Below are 27,330 nucleotides of genomic sequence, written 5' to 3' on the forward strand. Positions count from 1 at the left end.
ACCATGAAAAGTAAAAGTTAAAGTTTCAAATCAATTCAGGACATCAAGGCATCCATGAGAACATAACCAAATTCACTCAGGAAAGAGGACTCCCAGAACTGCTTCAGAAAGTGGCAAGAACGATGGGATAAGTGTGTTCAAAGTAAGGAGGGGTAGTTTGAGGGAGATTCATGGCAATGTGTCTCTTACTATAATAAACTTTTTAAACAGACATTCACTGTATTTCCTGATCATTCCTCACATCTTGGATCATACAGACAACCAGACAAACAAAAACCCATCGTTGCTGAGCGTTTAGGACTCACTGCTGGCCTGCTAAAATCTTTGGGGAAATGATACCAGATAGAAACCTTGCACGGTCGCTGGCTGTTAGGTAGAAGAGGCAAATGTATGTGGATTAAGAGGAAGTAAGAAGTTTCCACCCTTTCTCACTTCCTGCACCTAGATTTAGGGATAGAGTCAAATAATAGTGCAGCTGTCTTGAACTGTAGAGCACTGACTTTCAAGATACCAAAATACTTTACTTTTTATCCCTGACCCCTCCCTCTACCCACCTGCAAATCATCCACATGGTTTAATGGCACAGGCTCTGAAAGCCGACTGCTTAGGTCAGAATCCTGGTCTCACCATAGGTCGCCATGGGACCTTGCATAAAGTATTAACCTCTCTGAGCCACTGTTTCCCTTTCTTAGAAAACAAAATGAAATGCAAAGAAATGAAAAGAGCATAGCGCCCATCTCCATAAATGCGTTGATATAAATAAAGCCCTAGCCCAGTGCCCAGTGCAGTTAGCTGCTGCTGTGACAGACTGTGTGCCTGCTTGGGACCAGAAGTCAGCCACTGGAGGTCAGGCGCTGAGAAGGGCAGTAGGAGGGGCTGGCCCAGCAACATCAGCCCTGGCAAACCTGTCACATCGGTGACAGTGGTGCAGATATAGTGTGGGTTCGAGGGGGGAATTAGGAGTTTATGGGAGCCCATGAACTGGCACTACCCCCAGCTGAGACATGGCTGGACTCTGTGAGCCCCATGGTGAAAGCGCCAGGAGACAAGGAGCTGTCCCCATCAGACTCCACGGGTGTGCGGGGTTGCAGAGCTGCTCCAGATGTGTGACCGTGCACCAAGGGCGGTCTTGGTCCAGGGAGAGCAGAGCCCTAACCCTCTCAGGCTGGCGCTGCCGGGTCTGCCACAGAGGTAACTCAGCCAGCAGCTGGCCACCAGCTCCCTGCTGAGAGCAAGGGGAAGAGGAGCCTCAGTCCTCTTGGACTCCCTGCCTCCTGGACTCCAAGTTCCTGCACAGGCTCTGGCTGCCACCAGAATCTGTTTTCTGCATCTCATCGCCTCTGGGAGCCAGGGGTCCTGAAGCCCCTCCCTGGTGTGAGATGGAGGGCGAGTGAATTCAACATCAGGAGCAGCTGAGTGTTGAGACCCCACTGGGACAACCCTGGAAAGCCAGGCTGGGCAGTCCTGTCCATACTCAGAAGAAGGAGTTTGTGTCCCCTCTGGCCCTTCACCCACTTCCCTGGGGACAGACACTCACACCTCTCAGGGGAGGACCCTGAGTCCTTGGGACAGCAACCAACAGTCTCCTCCTCTCAGGAGCAAGGACTTTCGCAGGAATCCAGGGGCCACCGCCATGTGTCATTGTAAGTGAGCTTGGGGACTGGAGAACAATGCGAGGCAGAATCATGGTCCCTTGTGCGTCAGCTCAGGTGTCTGTGCTGTGAGTGAGAGGACCATCAGATGCCATGATGTGAGCGTCCTCTGTCCTCACAGGTCGCTGCCACAAGGGGCCCCAACAGCCACGGAATGAAGACAGCGCTGCATCACCGGGAGAGGAAAGGAACGCAGTGGGTCTCCCGCCCTGACCTGGAGGGGCTGCCGTCAAGGGAAGGGGAGGCAGCAGAGGCCAAGGGCCAGCAGTCCCAGCCTCTGGGGAGGAAGGCAGGTGGGCAGGTCTGGAGGGAATTTGAGGCCAAAATGTTACACTGGCTGAATTTTAATAACTCAGAGTACCCGGAACCCTCCAAACACAGGACACCTGTGCAGTTCAGTCACGTGACAGGAAGGACACAGCACGGCTGGCAAGAAGATCCGTGAATGGGGTGTGTTGGTCTTCCTGAGTTTTCAGTATTTTCCTCACTTTCCACAAGCATCTATTACTTTTTGATGCAACTGGGGATTGAAGCCAGGGCTTTTGTCCTGAGCTACATCCCCAACTTTTTTTTTATTTTGAAACAGTCTTGCTCAGTTGCCCAAACTGGGCTGGAACTTTCAGTCCTTCTGCCTCAGCTTCTCAGAGTGCTGGGCTTACAGGAGCACACCTAAATAGGACAAAAATTGAGATGGAAACCAACCTCTGTGGACTATATGTTTACCATTTAAGGAATGCTGGAAGGAGGTTGTGGTGTCTCACCTGGAGAAGATTTAGAGGAGATTTATCATCACAGATCTAAAGGAGTATCCTGTATCCTTTGTAACCGCCAACTCTGTGAACACAAACACATGCACTATAAATCATAATAATAATGTTTGGAAGAAAAGAAGGCTGATTCTATGACCTGCAAGATGACAGAAAAAAAGTCACTGGTTTCCAAACTTGGGGAGACAGATTTCTGTCCCACATGAGCACAACACATCTGTCATCACAGGATGAGACAGAATCAGCTGTCTGCCCACGTTCCCCGCTGGCTGAATTACTGACCCCTGAGGAGTGACCTCCATGGCCCATCCAACCACAGCATTTCAGGATTCCCTGGCTACCGGGGCTGGCCTAGAGCTTATTATTCGTGCTGGTCAGCTTTGTGCCACTGTGACCAAACACCTGAGAAAATCAACCTATAAGAAGGAAAGGTTTGTTTCGGCTTATGGTTTCAGAGGTTTTGGTCCATGGTTGGCTGTTTCTGTTGTATTTGGTCTGTACCAAGGCAGCACATCATAGTGCAGAGCGCAAGACAGAGCACAGCTGCTCAGCTCGTGGTGCCAAGAAGTGAGGGAGAAGAGAGAAGGGCCAGGGTCCCAATACCTCCTTCAGAGATATGCCTTCTCCTGCCACTGGGCTCCTCCTCCTCCAAAAGGTCCCGCCCCCTCCTGTTGGCACCATAGTCTGGTGACCAAGCCTGTACCATATGGACCTCAGGGCACATTCAAGATCAAAACCGTAACACTGTTTAATGCTAGATCCAGCTGAGGAGGAACAGCCCATAATCAGTATCATCCATAAACTGTGGTTCTGAGACTGTCCATGTATTCGGGGTGGCTCATTGCAGATTAGGAAGCCAGAGGGACTGACAGGAAGGGGGGCTTCCTGCTTGCAATAAAAGGAGCAAGTTTGGTGAGCACAGAGTGCACCTGACATGAGTAGTTTCCTGTGTTTCTAGCACACAGACATCCCCAGAGTATTGGAGGTGTTGTGGGCAGTGCTACAAAGAATTGGGTCACTGAATTCTCCAAGTTAGAGAGCCACCGATGGATTAATCCCCTTATAAGGCGGTGGTTGGGTAGCGTGAGGCTCCTTGACAGGCACAAGGAACCCTGCCACTGTGCCCACAACCATTCCAGAAGCCCCTGACTCCAGTCCTCCAGCAAGTCTCTGCCTGTGCTTGGGGCCCAGCCCCTGTCATCCTGCTCTTTGGATCACCCTCTGGAACCCCTCAATGTTCCTGAACGTCTGCTTGTGAGCCAGACCACACCCTACTGGTCCCTGTCACTGCACCTAAGACATTCCTTCCTTTGTCATCAGCTGCCCACCTCTAGACCCTCAGCACCTTGCCGTGGGACTTCTGTCTTCTCAACCCTGCATCCCAGCACCCACCCAGCAAGCTCCAGCTGAATGATAGAATAAAGGAACCACCACCCAAAAGGTGTTGTCTTTTTACTACAACCTATGGACCAATTCAGAAGCCAACTAGATTGCATTTGGAAGGAGCTTAAAATCCTGGTCTCTCTGTCCCTTCCGTAAGTCTCTGATGCACACTCTAAGCCAAAGACATCAATCACGGCGGACACGATTATTGTGCACTTTGGTTAATTGCAAACTCCATCAGTTCCAATAAAAAGCTGGCATTTTACTAAAGTAAAAACAGGCCATGGTTTCCAAAGTACATGTGATGTGGTTTCCTGATGGGCGGAGGAACTTCAGAGCAATATTTACTGTGCTCATGGATGATATCCTAGCTATTGTCTGTGTTCCTTTTTATGGAGACATAAAGATTACGTTTATGGTCAGGCTGGCTGACATCTTCATCCAGTTCCCTCCTGAGCACATTCTCTGGGGCTCTCAGGACCACAGAGTAACATTCTGCAACATTCAACAAAGGTTTATTGAGTGCCTCCTTTGAGCAAGGCGCTGGGTAATGGGATTTGTCTCCAAAGCTTTCTAATTTGCTAAAAATATTCCCAATTCCACAAGCAGTCAGGACAAATATATATACATAGATAGATAGATAGATAGATAGATAGATAGATAGATAGATAGATAGATATTTTGCTCCAGTCTCCCTTCGGGGCTTACTGGGTGGATGTGCACCTCCAGTTCACCAGGGAAATAACACCTCCCTTCATGGACCCTCCAGATCTCTCCAAAGGTTTTGCCTCCAGCTGTCTCAGGAGAGCATGCTCATTAAATTCAGGGCACAAGCGATGAGTCTAAGTAGCTGAGTTTCATGGCACACAGAAGTCCATCGCCCCCAGGATCTTGCCTAAGCTGGGTCCCAGAGACCACAGGAACCACAGAGGGTCCCCAACACCCCCTCCCTCCCTAGGTCAAAACCTTCCAGGCAGAGGGATTGGCACAGCTGGTTACCCATCTGCGCCCCAGTTCCCCCTTCTGCAAACAGGGCCGACACTCCCCCCAAGGTAATCTGGCTGTGCCCTCTGTGTGCAAGGCATCCCAGACATGTGCTCAGAAGCTCGCCTCTGTGCCATGACCAGGTAAGACCCTGGGCTGCCATGCACATGTGGCAGAAGGGGTGGAGAACCGGGAACAGACAGGCCAGGAGCTCGCCACACTGAGACCCAGTGACGGGCCTGGCTGGGAAGGGAGGGAAAAGAAGGTTGGCAATGGTGCCGAGGTTCCAGCCCGATGACCACGTGGACAGTGACACCATGGACACCACCCAGGAGGCCCAGCCCTGCTCTGAGAGCTCCGTGGCCTGGCTTCTGCTCTAGCCTGTGCCCTCTTCACCCACCCACTCTGCTCCCCTTCTAAGCCCCATGTTTCCTCCTCCAGGAAGCCTTCCCTGATTGCAGGGAGACCATTCCTCTCTCTCTCACTGTGTTTTGTTTGTCGCTCATTCCATAATCACGGACTCCAGTCCCTCTCCTTAGGCAGGAAGGATGGGATGTGCCTAGGTCTGGGACAAGCAGGCAGAAGACAGACGGGACTGAAAGTGTCATGAATGAACAAAGTATACCCATCAACTCCTGGAAACAGAATCCAACTCGGACGGTTCAGTGGAGAGACCCTTATTAAGAGTGCATTTCAGAGGGGTGGGCAGGACTGAGGGGTATTGAGGTCCCCAGAGGTGGACACCAAGGAAGCTGTTACCAGCCCTGGGAGGAAGGTGCTCCAAAAGGCAACTAGCAAGGAGATGCCTGTCCTTCCCCATCCACAGTGAAGGCTCAGGAGGGGCCAGGAGAACACCCTGACCTCCTTGCTGTCACCCTCGGAGCTCTGGCACATGGCCACTGTTATGGGCTGGATCTTAGCCCCCAAAATTCATAAGTTGAATTCCTAACCTCTAATACCTCATGCTGCAGCTCAATGACCACATGGACTATATCTTTAAAAGAAAGAATTATGTTAAAATGAAGTCTATCAAATAAGAAAATGTGGTCTATACACACAATGGAATATTATTCAGCCATAAGAAGAATGAAATCATGTCATTTTCAGGAAAATGGATGGATCTTGAGACCACAATGTTAGGTGAAATAAGTTAGACGCAGGAAATTAAATAGCACACAGTTTCTCTCTTTTTCTGCTGTTTTGTTTTTATGTTTTATCATTACATGAGTGTAACACATAATGACTACATTCCCTGTGGAGAGTTGACACGTGTACAGGACACATCCTAATTCTGTTTTCACCCCTTCCCCTCCCTTCTCTCCCCCTCCCCCCAACTCGATTTCCTTCCCCTTAGAAAATGGTCTATCTCCTGACTTCTTATTATCTATCTTTTATTTTTCTCTTTATTTAAACTTTGGGTTTCTCATACAAGAGAAACCATATGATATTGAAGCTTCTGTGTCTGATTGATTTCACTTAACATTGTGGTCCACTTTCCTACAAATGCCTCGAGTTTATCTAAACTAAAGAGTAACTAAGGGAGAGATGGTAGGAACCAGTGAGGCAGACCTCTTGGAGACAGAGGAAGGGACCAGGTGAAGGGGGAGGAAGTAGGGAAGGGCAGGGATGGAAAGTTATTAAGATATGATATACACACGTATATCATACACCCCATTCCCCAACACGAATCCAACTATGATGTATGGCAAACATACACTAATAAAAAAATAATGATGTCATAAGGGCCACCATATAAGAAGAGGCGATCAGGTTGTGGACACATGCAAACCAAAGTCCACGTGAGGACAGAAATGAGCAAAGAAAATGCAGATGATCCCTGACAATACCGTAAAGAGGGATGAGCAGAAGGACCAAAGGAAGGGAGACCCAAAAGCCAAAGGAGAGAGAGGACAATCCTGCTGTGTCCCACCCCACACAGGTCTCTGGACACTGTGGGACCTGTCTCAGAGTGGCACGGGCAGGCTCAGACGCAGTGAGGAGGAGGGGCCAGTCGTAAGGGCAGCACTGGATGAGGAGGAGCAGGGCCTGACTGCACAGCCTTGGGGATGTGTTAATAAAGCCCACAGTGAGGTTATTTGTAAGTCAATGGAACAATTTGTAGATGTTAACAACAATGAAGTGGACATGTGTGCTGCTATGGGGAAGAGTTGGAAGACATTAAATGACATTAAATGAAAAAGACAAACTGCAGGGCAAATATATACGTTCCAAATTCAAATGGTCCCCAGTGTACCAATGCCATGTTTCAACACTATGATGGTGCCAATGTGGTACCATTTCAGTGGAAATCACACCCGGAATTTTGAATTTTGACCTTTTTCCAAACCAGAGCTATTTGGTACAAAACTCTCCTGAGATGCTGGGCACCAGCAGCTCCTGCTCAGCCCTAGCACACTGATAAACTATGGCGCTTGGCAGGCTAGGTGTATCAGACACATTTGCATTTGCTACTAACAATATTTTCAACTTATTATGAGCTTGTTGGGTTGTAACTCCATCCTAAGTCAAGGAGCACCTGCATGTGAAAATAGAGAGAGAGAGGAAGTGCACTAGTAGCCACTGAGCTATGTGCTGAAGAGCCACAAGATTTCTTTAATCCATAGCAGCTAAAATAGAGAGCAAAATAAAATATCACCACATAGAATGAACTTCTGAGGTTCCAAAGTAAATCTCCGTCTATAAAAATCAATTTGTACTATTAGAAATGAAGAACCAAATCGTAACAGTTTGACATTAAATACTGTAGGTAAAGAATTATCTATAAATGTGCGGGTGCATGCATGTGTGAGTGTCTGTGTGTGTAATAGGAGGACTAATCTTTGTCTAGTTCTGCCGATGGTAAAATGAACACCAAGTTACTGAGAATCCTTTCTTCCCCGGTAGTAACTGTCCACTAGAAAGATACATCTCCTCCTCTCCACCTGTGACAGGTTGGATTATATTCCCTCCTTCCTGTCCCCTCCATTCCCCATATGACTTTGTGGATGCTCCCTCTACAGGACACCCCAGGGTTGAACCTGACCACATGACCTTCGTTAGCCAATGGTGTGTTAGCAGACTTAAGAGCAGAGCAGAAGTTTAAATGTGCTCACTGACTGCCACTTGCTATGAGAAAAGTTGTCCTGCTGACTGCCACTTGCTATGAGAAAAGTTGTCCTGCGTAACCACTGCCCCAGAACAAGGGAGACACATGGAACAGACCTGAAACCAACCTGAAGGCTGGGGTCCAGCAGCACCCAGCCAAGGCTAGGTGCACCCAGCTGAAATCAGTTTAACCCTAAGCTGCCTTGCAGATTCGTGAACAAAACCAGCAAGTGGCGGTGCAAACCACTAAGACCCTGGCATCGTTTGTTCTACAAAATTACTATAGCATTAGTTGACTAATAACACAGATACATACTACACATTTTCAGAAAAATGAGAATTACGATTTAATTTTTACTATTTTGCCGTATATTATTTAAACTTTGATAAACATTTGTAGGCTCAAAAATAACTTCATAAAGTTATCCTAGACTATCTCTCTTAATAGTTGAATTAACCATTCAACTATGTCAATCCATTTTCTTTTTCTTTTTTTTTTTTTTTTTGGTACTGGAGATGGAATTTGGGACCTTGCTCTTATGAGGCAGGCAGCACAACCACTGAGCAAATCCCCAGCCCATTTTCTTATTTAACTATTTGAAAGTTTTCAATGGCAGTTTTGTATGTCAGATGAAGTATCATCCACAATCACCAAGTATTGCAACAATTTAACTTGCAATAAATAAATATGCATTTATACTGCTGTTGAGTAACAGTTTGATATATAAGACATATAGATTTTCACTCTAGCTCACATCCAAATACCTATCTATATTTAATGTAACTATTTTTGTAGTATCTGCTCCAAGTCCCAGTGACAGGTCTTATTCATTGTGTGGACATGTTACCTTTATTAGAAATGATGATTTCCAGGAACACAAAATCACTGATCATAGACAAGCTCAAGACTGCCAGAATACTGACATAAGCACAAGATGAAGGCCAAGGCAGAACCCAGTTCTTTCCTTGGCTTCAAAGCCTTCAGTGGCTCCCACTGTCTGAGAAATGAAGTCTAAACTTGCAAGCAGTTTGAAAACTGCCCTCACCCTCTTCCTTCCTATCCCTTTACGTCCCAGACACCTGTCTGGGGTGTGCATTACTGAGTGCCTGGGGTGTGCATTACTGAGCCCCACTGACTTTGCTCTGCTGTTCTTCAATCCCAGGATGCCCTTGCCAACACCCATCCCTCTCAGCACGGTCTGTGAATCTTTAAGTTGTAAGGCAGGCTCTCATGGTGGAGTCCCACGACAACTATGTCCTTCTATCATTCACTTTACTTCACCATATGGCAATTAGTTGTTAATGCATCCACCTCCTCCTCTGGTTTTGGAGAGCCCAGAGTTTGAGGCCTGGGCTACGTCATCTAGATCAGGACCCCCAAACCCAGGGCCACAGACCAGTACTGACCCATGACCTGTTAGGGACTGGGCCTAACTACAGGAAGTGAACGGTGGGTGAGTGAGAGAAGCTTCCTCTGCATTACAGCTGCTCCCGATGGCTCACATGACCACCTGAGCTCTGCCTCCTGTCCAGCATTGGTGGCATTAGACTCTTAGGAGAACAAACCCTACTGTGAACTGTGTACAAGAGGAACCTAGGTTGTGTCTTCTTTGAATTATCCTGAAATCACCACTACCGCCTACTCCTAACCATGGAAAAAATATTTTCCACAAAAACCAGTCCTTGGTGCTGAAAAGTTTGGGGACTATTGATCTAAACATAGCACAGTACCTCATGGTAAGCACATTTTAAGGGAAACAATAGCTTGCTGAATAGATGTGTAAATGGATGGATCTTTCTTCATAGCCACAGCCAATCCCTTTAGCAGATAAAAGAAGATAACAATATAATAAGGGTGGCAATAATAACCCAGCTATTGGGCACGAGTCCTCTGTGTATTAGGGGAATAGAGATGGAGTCCAATTCCAAGCCTTCTCCGCCTTTCCAGCAAGAGACCATGGTTCATCTCAAATCCCCTGCAACTGGCAGAGGTCACCTGTGGAAGTCGGCTCTCCAACATTCATCCCTGGTAGCACAGCACTGACCCCCACACAAACCCACTCCCCATTCCTCCCTGCCTCCAGGGGGCAGAAGGCCCTGCTGTCTTCTAGCCCTTCCCTTTCCTGAATGCTCCCCCCTACAGGGACAACACTACTGCTGTCATGACCATGCCATTCGCCTTGGAGGTAAATCATGCCACCCACCTGAGCAGTCCCCGATCTGCCTGCTGAGATTCCAGAGTTCCCAGTATCCTTGTCCCATGGAGTTTTTGAGACCCTATGGCCACATTGATTGGCTCAGGGGTGGACAATTGGTCCAGCCAACCCAAATGAGATTCAGTCCTGGGACTTTGGATGGGGCTTTCTTTCCATTGTTAACCTGTATGAAAAAAGCCACAGCTGCTGGTAGCCACTGTGCCTCTGTGTGGGAAAGGCCTGTCCAAAGTGGACCCACAGAGAGGAAAGAGATAGGCACACAATGCTGATGCCTCCATGGATGTATTCATGGCTACTCATGCCTGGTGCTAACTTACCCCTGGACTTCTCAATGACCTGAGGCAGTGACATTACTTCCCTTCACTTGAATCAGTTGAGATTGGGTTTGTATATAATCCTTCAGGCAGCTGAACTACCCCTGACCTAGCTTTGTACCTTAAAATATAAGGTATGATCAGAACACAAGGTGAATGTTTTAACTTTTATTATAGTATAAAACATATAGCCGTAAACCACTCTTGAAAATACTTTTTCTCCCTTTCAACAAAGTTACCTTTTCACTCTTTCCCCTTTTGGAAGCAGTTCTGGAAGTTATACTTTACCAATTCAAAGCATTTACATTGCAGGGTCATTTTTTACTTTTGGGAAAAGCCAGAGGACACACAGTGCTAGGTCTGGTGAATAAGGTGGGTGAGGACAGCACAATAATGTTTTCATGAGCCTGCTCCGCTGAAAGGTACTCAGCATCAGTGTTCACCATAGTTTTGATCACACTTGGTAAAGACAATCTAAAAAGAAGACATACAGAAGTGCTTCAGAAGGTGGTGAGAACAATGGGATAAGTGTGTTCAAAGAAAGAGGGAGTGAGTGCAGAGAAGGCTTCCGGATCAATGTGCCACCACTCCCAGTGCAAAGGAGGTCAATGTGCCACTGCTCCCAATGCAGAGTAGGAGGCTTCCAGGCAAACATACCACTGCTCCCAGCACAGAGGAGGAGGCTTCCAGGTCAATGAGCCAAAAGTCCCAATGCAGAGGAGGAGGCTTCAGGGCAAATGTACCACCGCTCCCAGCAGAGAGGGGGTGAGCCATGTGGACGCCAACACATCTCCCCACCCCATCAAAATGAGGAGACATGTGAACGAACCTCAAAACAAGACTTCCAGACCATCTATAGCAACCCCAAAGGGAAACAAGATGGAACAATCTGATACTCAAACACCTGGGCTCCCTGAACTAGCAACAAAAGAGGACCTGGAAAAAATGAAATCAGAAATAATTTCTCAGATAACAGCAGAGATTGTGCCCATAGTGCAACACATGATTAATAAATCTAGAGAGGACATAGATTAAAAAAAAATAGAGGAGCTGAGGAACATGATGGAATCCCAACATAAGAAACAAATAGAATCCATAAAACAGATGCAAATACATTTCCAGGAGATTAAAAACTCCATTGAAAGTCTACGCAGCATAATGAGCCAATGTGAGGACAGAATTTCAGATATAGAAGATAAGATTGCAATTAGTGACCAGGAAAAGAAAAACTCCTTTAAAATTGTAAGGGACCACAAGAAATCAATCCAGCAGCTGCTAGACAATGCAAAGAAGAATAACATAAAACTGATTGAAGTCAATGAAGAAACAGGAGACAGTGCAGACAACATAAAAAGACTGTTCATAGAAGTGATGGCAGAAAACTTCCAAAGCAGGGGAAAGGAACTTGGCATACAGATAAGGGAGGCATATAGGACTCCAACTAGCCTTGATCAAAAAAAATCTACATAGAGCCAGGGATTTAGCTCAGTGGTTCCACTGCCTGCCTTGCAAGCTAAGGGCCTGAGTTCAATCCCCGGTACCCAAAAAATATATATAATAATAATAGTAATAATGATAATAATAATAATAATCTACACATAGGCATATAATTGTTAAGACTCCAGAAACCCAACAGAAGAACAAAATTCTACAAGCAGTAAGAGAAAAGAAACAAATCACATACAAAAGAAAGCCCATCAGAATCACAGCAGACTTCTCAATGCAAACCCTCAAGACAAGAAGATCTTGGAGTGATGTATTTCAAGCCCTAAAGAAAAACAGCCTCCAGCCCAGATTGATGTACCCTGCAAAACTATCTTTCAAAATTGATGGTGAAATAAGATACTTTCATGACAAAGAGCACCTGAGGAACTTCATGAATACCAAACCAGCACTCTAAAAAATTTTAGACAATATCCTAGGAAAAGACAATGAGGATCACAACCCCAGTACTCCCAGCAGAATGAATCCATCAGTCAAGAAATTAAATGCAGAGGGCCAGAGATTTAGCTCAGTGGTTCCACTGCCTGCCTCACAAGCAGAAGGTCCCGAGTTCGATCCCTGGTACCAAAAAAGAAAAAGAAATTAAATGCAGGGATGGGGACTTAGCTCAGTGGTTATGCCACCTGTCTTGAAAGCACAAGGACCCGAGTTCAATCCCCAGTACCAAAGAAAGAAATGAAATGCAAAGGGGGAGAATCCAACAAAAAGAAAAAGTCATGACAATGATAACTCAATACGTATCAGTTATAACTATCAATGTTAATGGTCTCAACTCACCAATCAAAAGAAACAGACTGGCAGAATGGGTCAAGAAGCAAGATCCAACAATATGCTGCACACAAGAAAGACACTTAATTTGAAAAGAAACTCATGGACTGAAAGTTAAAGGGTGGAAAATATTACTCCATGTGACAGGAACCCTCAAAAAAGCAGGAGTAGCTATCCTCTTTGCAGATCAAGTGGTTTTCAAATCAACACTGATTAAGAGAGACAAAGAAGGACACTATATCCTCATAAAGGTAAAAATCCAACAGGAAGAGATGACAATCATAAACATATATACACCAAACACTAGTGTGCACAACAATATAAAACAAATACTAACAGGCATGAAAAAATCATATAAGCACTAATACAGTAGTAGTAGGGGAACTCAATACCCCACTGTCACAAATAGATAGATCAACTAGACAAAAAACAAGCAATGAAATACTAGAACTCAATCAAACTCTTGAATAAATGAACTTAACAGATGTTTACAGAGTCTTTCACCCCACAAAATCAGAATACACATTCTTGTCAGCTGCACATGAGTCGTTCTCCAAAATAGACCACATACTCGTTCACAGAACATATTTAGGTAAATGCAAAGGAATTGAAGTTATCCCCTGTATATTGTCAGACCATAGTGTGATGAAATTGGAGATCCATAGCAAAAGAAACTCGAAAAATTTCATAAACATGTGGAAATTGAACAATACACTTCTGATTAACCAATGGGTCACAGAGGAAATTAAAGAAGAAATCAGACAGTTCCTTCAATTAAATGACAATGACAATACAACATATCGGAATCTATGGGACACAATGAAAGCAGTCTTGTGAGGAAAATTCATTGCAGTGAATACTCATATTAGGAAAACAGAACGAGCCCAATTAAACAACCTGATGCTGAACCTCAAGCTTCTAGAAAAAGAAGACCAGGACAAACCCAAAGCTCATACAAGGGAGGAAATTACAAAGATAAGAGCAGAAATTAATGCAATGGAGACTAAGAGAATGATACAAAAAAATCAATGAAGCCAAGAATTGGTTCTCCAAAAGAATAAACAAAATTGACAAACCCTTAGCCAACCTTATCAGAAAAAGGAAAGAAAAGGCCCAGATCCATGCAATTAGGATTGAAAAGGGTGAAATTACAACAGACCCAGCAGAAATCCAGAGGATCATCAATACCTACTTCCAGAACCTATACACCAATAAGATGGAAGACACAGAAGAAATGGACAGATTCTTAGATACATATGAATTACCAAAGTGGAACGAAGAAGACCTAAAAATTCTAAACAACCCAGTATCAATCAATGCAATTGAAAATGTAATTAAAAACTTACCAACTAAGAAAAGGCCAGGTCCTGATGACTTCACTGCTGAATTCTACAAGACATTAAGATAGGAACTACTGCCACTACTGTTTAAACTCTTCAGTGAAATTGAAAGGGAAGCAACACTCCAGAATTCATTCCTGGAAGCAAGCATCACCTTGATCCCCAAAACAGAGAAAGACCCAACCGAAAAAGAGAACTATAGGCCAATCTCACTAATGAACATAGATGCAAAAATCCTTAATAAGATACTGGCAAACAGAATGCAGAAGATCATCAAGAAGATCATACACCCTGACCAAATGGGATGCATCCCAGGGATGCAGGGATGGTTCAACATACGCAAATCAATAAATGTAATATACTATATCAATAGAGCCAAGGACAAAAACCATATGATTATCTCCATAGATGCAGAAAAAGCATTTGACAAAATCCACAATGTATTTATGATAAAAACCCTACAGAAAATTGGAATAGACAGTCTCTACCTCAATCTGATAAAAGCCATCTAATGAAAAACCAACAGCCAGTATCATACTAAATGGTCAAAAACTGAAATCCTTCACACTAAAATCAGGAACAAGACAAGGATGTCCACTATCACCACTCTTGTTCAATATAGTTTTGGAAACATTAGCCATGGCAATTAGACAAGAGAAAGAAATAAAAGGAATAAAAATAGGAAATGAGGAAGTCAAATTGTCATTATTTGCAGATGACATGATACTCTATATAGAAGGCCCCAAGAACTCCACCAAAAGTCTTCTAGACTTAATAACCAAGTTCAGTCAAGTAGCTGGATACAAGGTCAACACACAAAAATCAATAGCTTTCCTCTACACACACAACAGACTCACTGAGAGAGAAATAGGGCAAATAATTCCTTTCACAATAGTATCCAAAAAACTGAAATACCTAGGAATCAACCTAACAAAAGAAATCAAAGACCTCTTCTCTGAAAACTATAGCACTCTGAAAAGAGAGATTGAAGATGATATCAGAAAATGGACAGACATCTCTTGCTCCTGGGTAGGAAGGATCAACATAGTGAAAATGGTCATACTTCCAAAACTGCTATATAGATTCAATGCAATCCCAATTGAAATCCCAGCAGCATACTTCATGGACCGTGAGAAAACAATCCAAAAATTCATTTGGAACAAGAAGAGACCCAGAATAGCAAAAGCAATTCTAGGTAACAAATACATGGCAGGGGGTATTACAATCCCCAACTTGAAACTATACTGCAAAGCTACTGTGATTAAAAACAGCATGGTACTGGCCAAGAAACAGACCTGAGGACCAGTGGAACAGATTAGAAGAGGCAGAAACAACACCAGACACACTCAGCCACCTCATCTTCGACAAAGGAGCCAAACACCCTCACTGGAGGAAAGATAGCCTCTTTAATAAATGGTGCTGGAAAAACTGGGTTTCAACTTGCCAAAGATTAAAACTAGACCTATATCTCTCACCATGCACTAAACTAAAATTGAAAATGGATTAAAGATCTAAACATTAAAACAGAAACATTAAACCAGCTGGAAAAGAGTTTAGGAAGAACTCTTCAAGACATTGGTGTAGAAAAAGATTTTACGAACAAAACCTCAGTTGCCCATGAACTAGCACAAACAATCAACAAGTGGGATCTCTTCTTACTAAAAAGCTTCTGCACAGCAAGAGAAACCACCAACAGCGTGAAGAGACAACCCACAATGTGGGAAAAAAAAAATTTCACCTGCTGTCCCTCAGACAAAGGTCTACTATCTCAAATCTATAAAGAAATTTAAAAAATCAGACCTCCCAAATTTAAAGACCCAATCCAAAAATGGGCATCTTAAGTGAACAGACATTTCTCAGACAAAGAAGTAGAAATAGCAAATTAACACATGAAAAAATGTTCAAGGTCACTGGTTATTTGGGAGATGCAGATGAAAACAATTCTGAGATGACACTTCACTCCAGAAAGAATGGCTGCTATCATGAAATCAACCAATAACAAATGCTGGCAGGGCTGTGGGGAAAGAGGAACCCTGCTCCACTGCTGGTGGGAGTGTAGACTGGTGCAACCACTGTGGAAATCAGTATGGAGATACCTCAGAGAAGTAGGACTGGAAGTCCCATCTGACCCCTCTATTCCACTGCTGGGGATCTTCCCCAAAGAATTAAAAGAATCATACCACAGTGATATATGTGCACCCATGTTCATAGCAGCACAGTTTGTGATAGCTGAAACTTGGAAACAGCCCAATTGCCCATCAACTGGAGACTGGATAAAGAAAATGTGTTTTTTTAATAAAATGGAGTACTACTCAGCCATAAAGAACAAGAAACTAAGACATTTATAGCTAATGGATGCACACTGAGGTGATACTCTTAAGTGAAATAAATAAGACACACATGTGTAAATGCTGAATAGTTTCTCTAGTGTAAGAAACTGAAAGTGTAGATAAGGACTAAAAGGTATAATAGATAATGTGAAATAGGAAGAAAAGGGGCAAAGGGGAAGGGGAATTGGGAGGTGTGGTGGAAATGAAAGAAGGAAATGGAATTAATCTGATAAAATGAAAAAATGGAAACAAAGTCTTTGTAAATAGCTAGGGATGGAGGGGTTGAAGGGAGGGCAGGGGAAGGGGGGAGAAAATAAGAACCAAGAGAGATTATGTAAAGGCGCAAATTTCCAATGATGAATGCGATTATGTTGTATACCTAAAATGTACCAATAAAAGAAAATTTTTTTAAAAATGAAAGAAAGGGGGAGTATTCTGAGGGGAGTTGACGGCGATACATCTTTTACTGTAATAAATCGTCTCATTCCAACATTCCCTGTATGTTGCGATCACACCGTATATGTTGCCCATCCCCTCCCAGACAGCTCCAGCAGTTGATGCCCCCAGCCTCTGCCTCCTAGGCCCATGCCTGTGAGAACATCAGGATCTCCTCTGTCCTTTCCTTCTCCAGGGGCTGCTGTCACAGGCAGCTGAGCCTTCCTGTATCCACAGCTCCCTCTGCAAGCCACCTCTTCAGCCCTTACCACCGTTGTATTTGCCTTGGGTGACTTAAAGAAAAAGCTGAAACAATCCACTCAAAAGCAAATACCAACATTCTTTCACACATTGCTTTTCAGTGCCTAATGCCCAGGGCTGCCTGGAAGCCACACCTGTCATTAGAGAGCAAAGCGCCTGGGTCTGAGCCAACGGGGACACTTAAAGTGGTGAGAAGAGTGATCGATTGTTGGCGTGCGGCTGGCTCCTCAGTGCAGGACATCAATAGCTCATCAATGCCTCCTTGCAAGTGTTTAATAACTCGCCTCCTTTGCTACCTCGGACAGAGCACATGCGGCTCCAGCCATGGGAAATAAAGAAGAGCTCAGCCATGTAGCACAAGCAGCAGATCGTCACAGAAATATGCTTCTCCCTCCTAATCCGTTTCTTTGTTTCAAATGCTCTGAGCCCCAGTGGCCCAAGACTTAGTCACCACGATCTCCTAGCTGAGGTTTATCCATTTACCTCACAACTACCCACCCTGATGCTAAACCCACTAAACACAAACCCCCTGCCCTCCACCGAGAAACCATGCCCTGCTACAAGGTGCTCGGAGTCAGACTTTCACTGGGTCTTGGCTCTGGCCCTGACAGCAGAACAAGCCTCTCCCACTAAGTCACTGGGATTCAGCTTCCTCTTTCCATTTCACTGGGATACTGATGTAAGAAATTTCAATGCAACTGTTGACTAATCAGGCCCAGTGTAATCTCCTGGGCAATTGCACCCACTCTGGGATCCATTTCCACTCTAACGCTATTTCCAAGGTCAGAACGCATGTCTGGTGTGACTATGTCTTTGAGCCGCAAACTGGAGCTCCCTATCTTCAGGACATTCTGCAAACACCTAAAGGCAATATGTCCAAAATCGAACTCAATATCGTCCCCCAAACCTGATCATCTAGCTGAATCTCCTCTCAGTCTATTGAGCCACCCATGTGCTCATGCCATATCCACGACAATTATTCTCCACTCGTCATGTTGATTATGGCATGCTCCGTGTCTCTTTGCCACCCCTCCTCTCCATCCCTGCAGCAGCTCTGGCTGGCTGTTGTGGCTTAAATAGAGAATGTTCCCCAAAGGTCTTGTGCACCCCTAGGCAAGGCTTTTTCCGGTGACTGAATTATGGGGATGCTACAGCTGACCTGCTGTCAGGGTATGGGGGCTCCTAGCTCCTTCCTTCTCTCTGCTTCCTGGCCACCATGACATGAGCAGCTTTCTAACCCTGTGCCCCGCTGCCATGGACCCAGGAGTTGACCGTAGACAATAAAAGTGAGCCAGCATAAACCTGTCCTCCTTTAAGCAGTTGCAGGTGTCAGGTATGGGTCTCAGTGACAAGAAAGTGACTACAACACTGGCCTAGAACAACAGCCTTCTATCCCATTCCCTGTGTCCCCCAATCCACCTGGCCCTCGTAGCCATGATCTTCTCTACCATGCACATCTACTCTGCCTAGTGCTGGTCTCTAGGGTAAACTACTTCCAAATGTAATGTTCCAGCCAGCGAGATCTGCACACAATTCCCCAAGCCATTTCTGCTACCTCCAGTCCCTCCTCGTTCAGGCCCCACGCTCCCCAGAAGGCTCACCTTCCCCGACTCCTTGCCTAACACTCGTATCTGTGTCACCTGTAACTCGAATGTTCCATGTCACTTCTCAGGAACATGAGTGCCACATTTTACCCCCAGCTAAATCCCCACCAGGAAATCAGCATTCAGAAAATTCCTTCTGACTAAAGATCAGAAAGAGAGTTTCTGCCCGGTCGATAGCATTTCTCTTGCTCCTAGGATGACAGGCTGACCTCAGAAGGCACTGGTCTTGGTGCACAGGCCCTTGTGTGCAAGGCCCCACAGGGTCCCAGGGCCTGGGCTAAAGGAAGGTGACTCATAAGTTTATGCAGGGGACCTGTCTGTTAAGGGGGAAGAGCAGTAGTGCAAGCCCCCTCCCTCTGCAGCAATTCCAGGAGCTCTCAAAAAGCGCCCAGTGCCCCGTGCATTATCTGTGGTCACCTAGGAGCACCCCTGGTATTTACAAGTGCAGGGGCTATGGCTATCGGGCTATTTAACCTCCAAAGACAGCGCTCTGCTTTTGAGTGCACTTTTCTCCTCTACCTCATTAGCCGGGAACATTTTTATGGCTTAATGCTGGCTCCCCTTCTCAGACACGGAAATGTTCGGGGCTCCTTCCTGGAAAGGCCTCTTCATTCCCGAGCCTCATTTCACCCTGAAGTAACCGACAGGAGGGTGCTGCAGGACCTCCGCTTGGCCTCTGAGGGAGGTGGCCTCAAACCCCAGGGTCCCCAGCTCCCATGACAGCTTAGCTTCCAGATGAAAGGACAGAAGGGTTGGAGAGGAAGCACCAAGGCTTCTCAACAAATTGCAGTCTAACATGTAATATCTTATCATAAGGTATCCAAACAGGATGATTGTTCCAGCCCAGCCTGCTGGGCAATATAGCAGATGAACAAGATCCTGTCTCAAAATAAAAAAAAATTTAAAAGGGCTGGGGATGTAGCTCAGTCCAAAAGCCCTGGATTCAATCCCAATACAATATATATATATATATATATATATATATATATATATATGGATATATCAGAGCATATATCTTGTGTTATAGTATTAATACTTTCCAAATAAATGCATTTAGCACAAAAATATCCCTGCAGAGTCAGCTTCACTCACAGTCCTGGAATCCACAGCCAGTGGCAGGTCGGGGAACAAGCAGTCAGGAGAAGCAGCAGAGAGGCTGAGACAGGAGCAGAACCTGTAGTCCCAGTAGGAGCCGGCACGCAGGAGGAGCTGTGGCTGGACTGAGTGGTGGGCTGTGGATTCTACTCCTGCCTTACCTCTCTGCAGTTAGGAAGGGATGGGCTGTAGGGGCAGCTGTGGAAGCAAGGAGCTCACTTCAGGTGGCTGCAGTCGGTCCAGCACCAGGGCTATCATTAGAGTGGGTGCTGAGCAGACACCAGGTTGGAAGGACTGCAGGTGTCCTCGGGGCACAGTGAATGCTGGGTGGAAGCTGAAAGGGGGGAAAGCATTCATGGCCCCACCTGGGCTCTCCACAGGAGCAGCTAGCAGGACAGAGGTGCCATTTCTGAGACATGCGAGTAGGTGACATCCAGAAAGCAGTTGGACACCCAGAGACAGCAGAGCAGAAATGTGTTACGATCCCAGCCCCCAGGAGGAAGGGACCAAGCTGTCGGAGGGTCCCAGAGTTTCGCTCTAAGAGACAGGCTGGTTTCAGGGTAAAACTGAAAAATTTCGAAAGGGAGGCACCACGTCCTGGCAACCAGCTGCAGATTTCCTGTGCTTTGGGACAGGGGCAAACCAGCCCTGCACCCCCAGGCTGCCACACTCTTTTGAGACCTTGGGCAACCCACGGTGCCTGTTCCAGCCTCAGGGTCCTCCGCTGGCCAGTGACTGAGCTGGATCAGGGCTGTCACTGTGGCCCCTTCAGCTCTCACCTAAGTCATCCTTGGACTCACACCTTAGGTCGGTGCAGTGCTACCTATGGTGGGGGTCAGAGGGGGTGCTGGGCACATTCAGCTCCGTGGGTCAAGAAGCCCTTCCCTAAAGCTGGGAGCCGGCCACGAGTGAGGAACGCTGGCCAGGTGACACGGGGACATCTCGGAAGGTCCGACTTGTGAGCTCTCCTCTCCTCATCTGGACAGCTGGGGGCCTGGGCAGGTGAGGGGGGGAGAACTCCCCTCTTCGTGGTGGAGCAGTGATGGCACTGAACACTGTCTCGAGCACCAAGTCTGAGCTGTGGGCAGAGCCACCGTGGAGCGTCCAAGGGGAAGGAGTGAAGAAAATCACCTGCTGGGTCCTGACTTCCTCTGAGCTTGGAGATAAGACTCAGGCTACTCAAGCACTCCATCAGACCCTGGGTCCCATTACAGACATAGGGACAGGGCTGGGGGGAGAAGGAGAAGGCGGAAGAAGGATAGAGAAGGAGGGAGAGCAAAAGGAGAGACGATATTGATGCTGAATCATCGGGGCGTGTGTGTGTGTGTGTGTGTGTGTGTGTGTGAGAGAGAGAGAGAGAGAGAGAGAGAGAGAGAGATCTGGGGATCAAGCCCGGGGTTTTACACATGCCAGGCAAGCATTCTACCACTGAGCTGTATCCCCAGCTCTTAACTATCTATCAATATCAACACGCAGAGAGATTTTAGAAGTAAAAGTGCCATGGTGAGGGAAAGGGAGTGAGAAAGTAAATGCAAGTGAGAGCTGGCCATCAAGAAGAGGGAAGTGCTGACAGACACAACAGCGTAGATGAGCCGTGTAAACATGCTACCTGAGATGAGCGAGGGACAGAAGACCGCACCTGGCATAGCTCCATTTGCACCAAACATATCCGATGTCTGGAAGGGGCAGGTGCATGAAAACAGAAAGTGGCCTCATGGCTGCCTAGGGCTGGAGGGGAAAGGGGAATTGGACCAGGGTGATTGAAGGTGGAGCATTTCTTTTTGGGGTGATGGAAGTGTTTTAAACTTGATCACCATCATAGCTGCACAGGATGTGGACATACTAAAGATCATGGAACTGTATACTTTACCTGGGTCAATTCTCAGTAGAGCTGCATATGTAGATATTTTTACTATGCTGAAGCATTTGCTTAGCCACTGCCTAATTCCAAACAGTGAGAACTGAAACACTGTTCTTTCAATTGTTGAAGCGCCGAGGACTCTGTCACCCGAGAGCGGAGACTAACCAAGGAATGTTGTCCTCAAAAATGACTCGCCGAGCTCATTCTATTTCGGGATTTGTTGTCGGGTTGGAAAGAATGACATCGTTGGTTGTTTGGGAGGTGTGATAAAATGAAATACATGTTTTAGGATAAATGTCACCACTGTCAGCTCTGGCAGTTGCAATATGGGCACAAACAGGACTCTTTCTGCGGGGTGTCAGAGGGAAGGTGTCAGCAGGGCTGTGGCCCCGGGCCAGAGGGAGGACCCACGCCAGGGGACAGGATGCTGGGTGTCACCGGCTGGCGGCATGGGACGGAGCAGATGCAAACCTGCCGCACATCAGAGAGCATGACCCGGCTCCACTTCCTCCCACTCAGTTATGCATCCCGGTCCTGCCTGCCCTGGTGGCCTGGTGGGCCTCATACTGGAGTGCACATCAGAATCTCCGGCGGGATTTAGGCCACAGCTTACCGGGCAACCCACCCCAGAGTTCCCGAGTCGACAGATCTGAGAGCTTGCGTTTCTGCTTTCTCCCCACCTGACTCCCCAGGACTAGCGATCGAACCCAGGGCCTTCCCACTGAACTACATCCCAAGCCCTTGTTTCACATTTTGAGACAGTGTTTTGCTAAGTCCCTAAGTTGCCCAGGCTGGGCTCTCACTCCTGCTCTCAACCCTGGGAGTCCTCCTGCCTCAGCCTCCCAGAGTGCTGGAATTACAGGTGTGCACCACCATGCCTGGCTGAGAATTTCTTTTTTTTCTTGTTGTTGTTGTTGTTGTTGTTGTTTTTGGTACCGGGGATCGAACTCGGGTCCTTGCGCTTTCGAGGCAGGTAGCGGAACCACTGAGCTAAACCCCCTGCTCTGGCTGAGAATTTCTATTCCTAACAAGGTCCAGCTCAGAAGGTGATCCCGAAGCCCCTGTTGATGAGGAATCAGATAATCTGCGGCCCACACTTCGAGTAGCAACAGCGAAGGTAAGCTGCCAAACACCCTTACTCCAGTGCCAGAGACACTGCCCTGAGAACTCTTCAACAGGCATTTCCAAAGCCCATTCTCAAGATGCCCCAGGGGCAGAAAGGGTTAAGGTAGAAGGGGCTGTTCCACCCCGGCAAGACAAGCCAGGCCCTCACACACTTCAGATTGGATTCCCAGCTTCTTGCTTATTGATTGTAATCAGTCAAGTTATCCCTGTAACAAATTGCTTTAAATTATTAAAATAGTAATAAGCACAGCTGGGTAAATAACACACAGGATGGTGCAAGTCTATATTCATTAAGAGGCAGCCCACACTCCCCAACTCCCCAAGGCTGGCTCCAAATGTTCCCTTCCCACCAACCGACGTCCCTGGGGGCGGCTGTCTGCGCACCCTCCAGGTGAGGATGTGGAAATCCCTCAGGCCCTTCATACAGGTCCCTGAACCCAAGGTTTCGATGCACATATCCGCGAAGTAGCCACACAGACTCGAATCCAAGGGTCTTTAAGCTGCTTACCAACATGTATGCTAAGAGTGTTTAATATCTCCTGATGATAATGAAACTAACGATTAGAAAGAGGTATTCTCAATTACAGGCCGCAATAGGAGGAAATTAATGAATTTGAATCCAAGAAGCCTGTTTTCAAAGTGCAAATCATTTTTCTTCAAATGTTGAGATTTTGAGATTCCAATATTTATCCTGGTGAGACAAGTACTAGGAAATGCATTGGGTTCTTAAGGAAACTTTCCCTGTAACGAGATAGGGCCGAGACTAGCCATGGCAGAGCAGGGGAGGATTAAGATAGGCCCCTTGGAAAGCACAGAACATGCAAATCACCATGGAAACCAACTCCTGTAATTATTGCATCATAGGTTTGCTAATTATTCTAAAAAGGCAAGAAAGCCCCCTGCCTAAGGGGAGATCAGGGTGGTTATTAATGAGTAAGACAGCAAGAAGAGGGAGGAATAGGCAGCTAACAACATCCACCTCTGCCTGACCTGCCTGGTGGTGGTGTTTTCAGGCTTGGCCGGAGAGTGTCTTGCAGTGCCCCTGGAGGCAGGGACGTGAGGACCCGTCCTGGCCTAATGTTCAGTTTCCTCAGCCTCTGAGGCTTGCTGCCACCCGGCTGATTCTGGTACTCATGGAGCCTCCTGGGGTGGGGGGATTGGGCTGCCACTGTCACATCTTGAAAGCCTGGCCCCCGTGTGAGACTGGAGCAGAATCTGAAGACAGAGAAGGAGGGCATGTCTCCTGAAGCAGGCAGACCCAGCCCTAGGACCTCCCACCCCACATCAGATGCGCTTTTAAAGCCCAGGAAGCACAAGGTATCTGCCGGGCAGCCGTTGAGTACCCAGCCCTGAGCCCTTTCCACATCTGACAACCTCAAGCCTGCAGGACCACAAATGAGGGGTGGGACAAGCTCTCGGTAGGTAAGCACAGACTCCACTTAACAGATGTAAAGTTGCCACATTGATTTCGGAACTTTTTACTCCTTCATGCACAGATTCCTCACATGATCACAGTGACTTACCTACAGTCAGGTGACTCCTTCCTTCTGGGTCTTCATGTTTTTTACTAAGTACTTATCATGAGCAAACAAATAACACTGTGTGTCTTTCATTTGACATAAGTGGTATCATACCGTATTCTGGAGCTTAATGTTTTCATTTGATATCAAGTGCTTCAAGATGCTGACCTATGTGGTACATTGCTAGGTCTACCCCATGAATAAAGGGCCTGCAAGGAACGGAGTGTGAATGATGTGTATCCTTAGGATTCCAGGCCTCGAGCCCTCCAACAGTGGCCCACTTTTCGTAAATTTCCCATGTAGGCCTGAGAATTTCGCACTGCCTCTGTCTATTAGCTTCTGTGTACATACACAGGTCACCAAAATATGCAGTGACTGCTTAAATAAAAGCCTTTATTACAGTAACAGATACATTGCCACTAATCCCCCTCAAAATCCTCCCCCTCACTTCAAACACATTTATCCCATCACTCTTGCCACTTTTCTAGAGTGGTTCTGGAAGTCCTCTTTCATGAATGTCTTTATGAGGTGTGTCCAAAAATACAGCAAATGTTGCTGCCCAGTGTCGCCCAACAGAAAGGCGAGCTCATAAAATATGACAGTGTGACCTGGTCTACTGGCACTGTGCAACTTCTGGCTCTTCCCCGAAGTCAAAAGGATCATGAAAGATAAACGTTTTGTTTCACCTCAGGACACTGAAGCAGCCTCAGCAGGGCATCTAAAGATATTCATGCAGGGTAATTAGTTCACCAGTTACTCACCAATCCTAACCCAATGTCTTCTCAGCTTTACATATGGGTTTTTCTGCCTGTAAACAGTGGAGACTAAAATGGCAGACTCACCAGGACACTAATGTAGCTTGGAAAGAGCCTTCTCAGGCCCTATACTCAACTCTGTATTTGTAATTATTTTTTCTTCTCAGAACAGACTCAAAAAAAAATCTTACAAACTTTGGGCTGCCCAAAGCCTGAGTCCAACCTGCAGAGAGAACTCCTTTGTCTTGGTGAAGTCCTAGTCACCAGCGAGGTGCCTGCAGAGTTCTAAGGCCTGCTCTTGGCATTAAAGCTAGATCAGAGGTGCATGCACAGCCTGCCTCTGTCTGGTACCATCCACACGCTTGTCAGCCTTGGCACCACTGCCCATCTCCCGGGATGTGCTGACCTTAGTCACCCGTGCTCCACTGAAGCCTTCAAGCTGGAAGGAAGGCCCTGGCTGAGCTCAGCAGTCTGCCCGGGCCTGCCCTGCTCCAGCTGTGTCCACTGGGCTCTTAGGGAAGGGCCAGGCCCATGCCAGATGATCTGACTTGCTGGAAAAGGGAAATTCTCAGCATTCCTTCTGCAGGAGACATTTGCCAACTACAAAGCAGTGAGGAACAGCTGGCTAGGGTTCCCTTGAGCAGCCAAATGCATCTTCAACCCCAACAGAGTCCAGGATGGAAAAAGCGGGGTCAACTCTCAGTAACTGAAGTTCGTTGGCGAACATGCATCTGCTGTGGAGCAGGGACCCAGGAAAGGGGAGGCAGTGGGAGAGACCATGGGAAGACACAGGACCACGCCCTGAAATGCCCTCTCCATGAACACAGACTTCCATTTTGGGGAAAATGTCTTCGTATTCCCAGAAATGACCCAATGGAACAATCAAATTATATTATTTTCTCCATCAATGCACAGTAACAGTTCCAGATGGAAAGGGCCAAAATCCTATTTTTAACCCCATCCTGACTCTCACACTCACTGATGACCGGAAGTGCTCAGAAAGGTCCTTTCCCCAATTCCTCGCTTGCTTTTCTTACTGGAGAGTGCTCAGTCCACCAGTGTGAACATCCCAAGCCAGCCTAGACTGTCACATTTCCCCTGGGGCATTGCAGGGGTGTCCAGAGGGCTGCCAGGCCCTCTTCCCTCCCCTCCCACAGCCAGTGGGACAATCTCCTGCCCACGAGCTACTTCCTAACAGACCCTCTTAGAAGCCTGTGCATTTAGTTAAGCCTTATATTATTGTGGTCTTTTGGCAAAGACAAATTTTTCTTCTGGTCTCAGCAACCTGTCCACAAAGCCCTGTCTGACCACCTTCCCAACACGAGGCTGAACCAAGCCTCCCTTCCCCCTGAACATCTCCGTGTGCGTCCGTCTGCTTCTGTATCCAAGGACTCCACATTCAAGGATTCAAGCAAACACAGATGGAAAATACAGTGTGCAGAGGAAACTTGTGGCACCTGAACATCAACAGGCTTTTTTCTCTCCTGATTATTTCCTTAACAATATAACAGAGCAATGATTTGCCTAGTATTGACGTTGTGTCAGGTATTACAAGGCATCTACAGATGCTTTAAGGCCTACAGAAGGAATTGTGTGCATAAATTCTACACCATTACCTTACACATAAGGAACCTGAGCACCTGTGGGTACTGGCAGACAGCGTAAAAGCGGTGTGCTTTTACAACTGCCCGTATGGCCTCTACCATCCTCATTGAGCTGGAGACGTCGCACTTCCCTCTCCCCTCCTGTACTTCCTTCTATCCCTACTATCCTGTTGAGTTCGCAGACACATCTGCTGACGGCTTATTTAATCGCCATGATGATGAGCTGACAGCTTGCACAAGGGAAAGCTGTGACCTGGAAAGATTGTGCAAGTGTGTAAGTGTAAGGGTAAGTGTCAACACCCAGACAACAACAGGTCTGATTTTGAGTGTGGAGTCCCTTTCACTGTCCAGAAATGAAGATACTGTCACAGGAGAGAGGAGGGGACAAAAAATCTAAAACACAGCGTTCTGCTCCCAAACAGATTAGATGACAAAAATCAGGGACAAAGTTACAAAAACTATACTCGGTCACCAACTAAAACCCCTGCCGAGGCCGGGCAGGGGGCTGTGAACGGTCGAGGGGGCCCAGTGGGGACCTTGGCCCACTGAGAAACTGCACCCACCTGCAGGGCCCAGGCTGGGTTCCGAGCCCACAGATCGCTGCCACCTGGGAACACAGGCCCAGAATTTCTCATTTTATGTTTGTAGTTGGAACTGAGCTTGGATATAAAATCTTCAGTGTCCTTTACTGGAGGGAAGTATCCCGAG

The 27,330-nt window shown here is 46.6% G+C and overlaps 1 long non-coding RNA gene across 1 annotated transcript in view; it reads right to left on the minus strand.

The window, feature by feature from the left end:
* Positions 1-1,479: 1,479 nt before the first annotated feature.
* Positions 1,480-27,330, minus strand: part of LOC110350695 (uncharacterized) — a 47,583-nt gene continuing 21,732 nt past the window's right edge. The window contains exons 4-5 of the long non-coding RNA XR_002397424.2: positions 2,414-2,486; positions 1,480-2,321 (exon numbers count right to left, since the gene is read on the minus strand). This is a non-coding gene — a long non-coding RNA (uncharacterized LOC110350695). The remainder of the gene's footprint in view (positions 2,322-2,413; positions 2,487-27,330) is intronic.

The sequence above is a fragment of the Heterocephalus glaber genome, unplaced genomic scaffold, assembly GCF_053883595.1.
Source record: "Heterocephalus glaber isolate CG9 unplaced genomic scaffold, H.glaber_assembly_v1.0 deba00001531, whole genome shotgun sequence".
Taxonomy (NCBI): Eukaryota; Metazoa; Chordata; class Mammalia; order Rodentia; family Bathyergidae; genus Heterocephalus; species Heterocephalus glaber.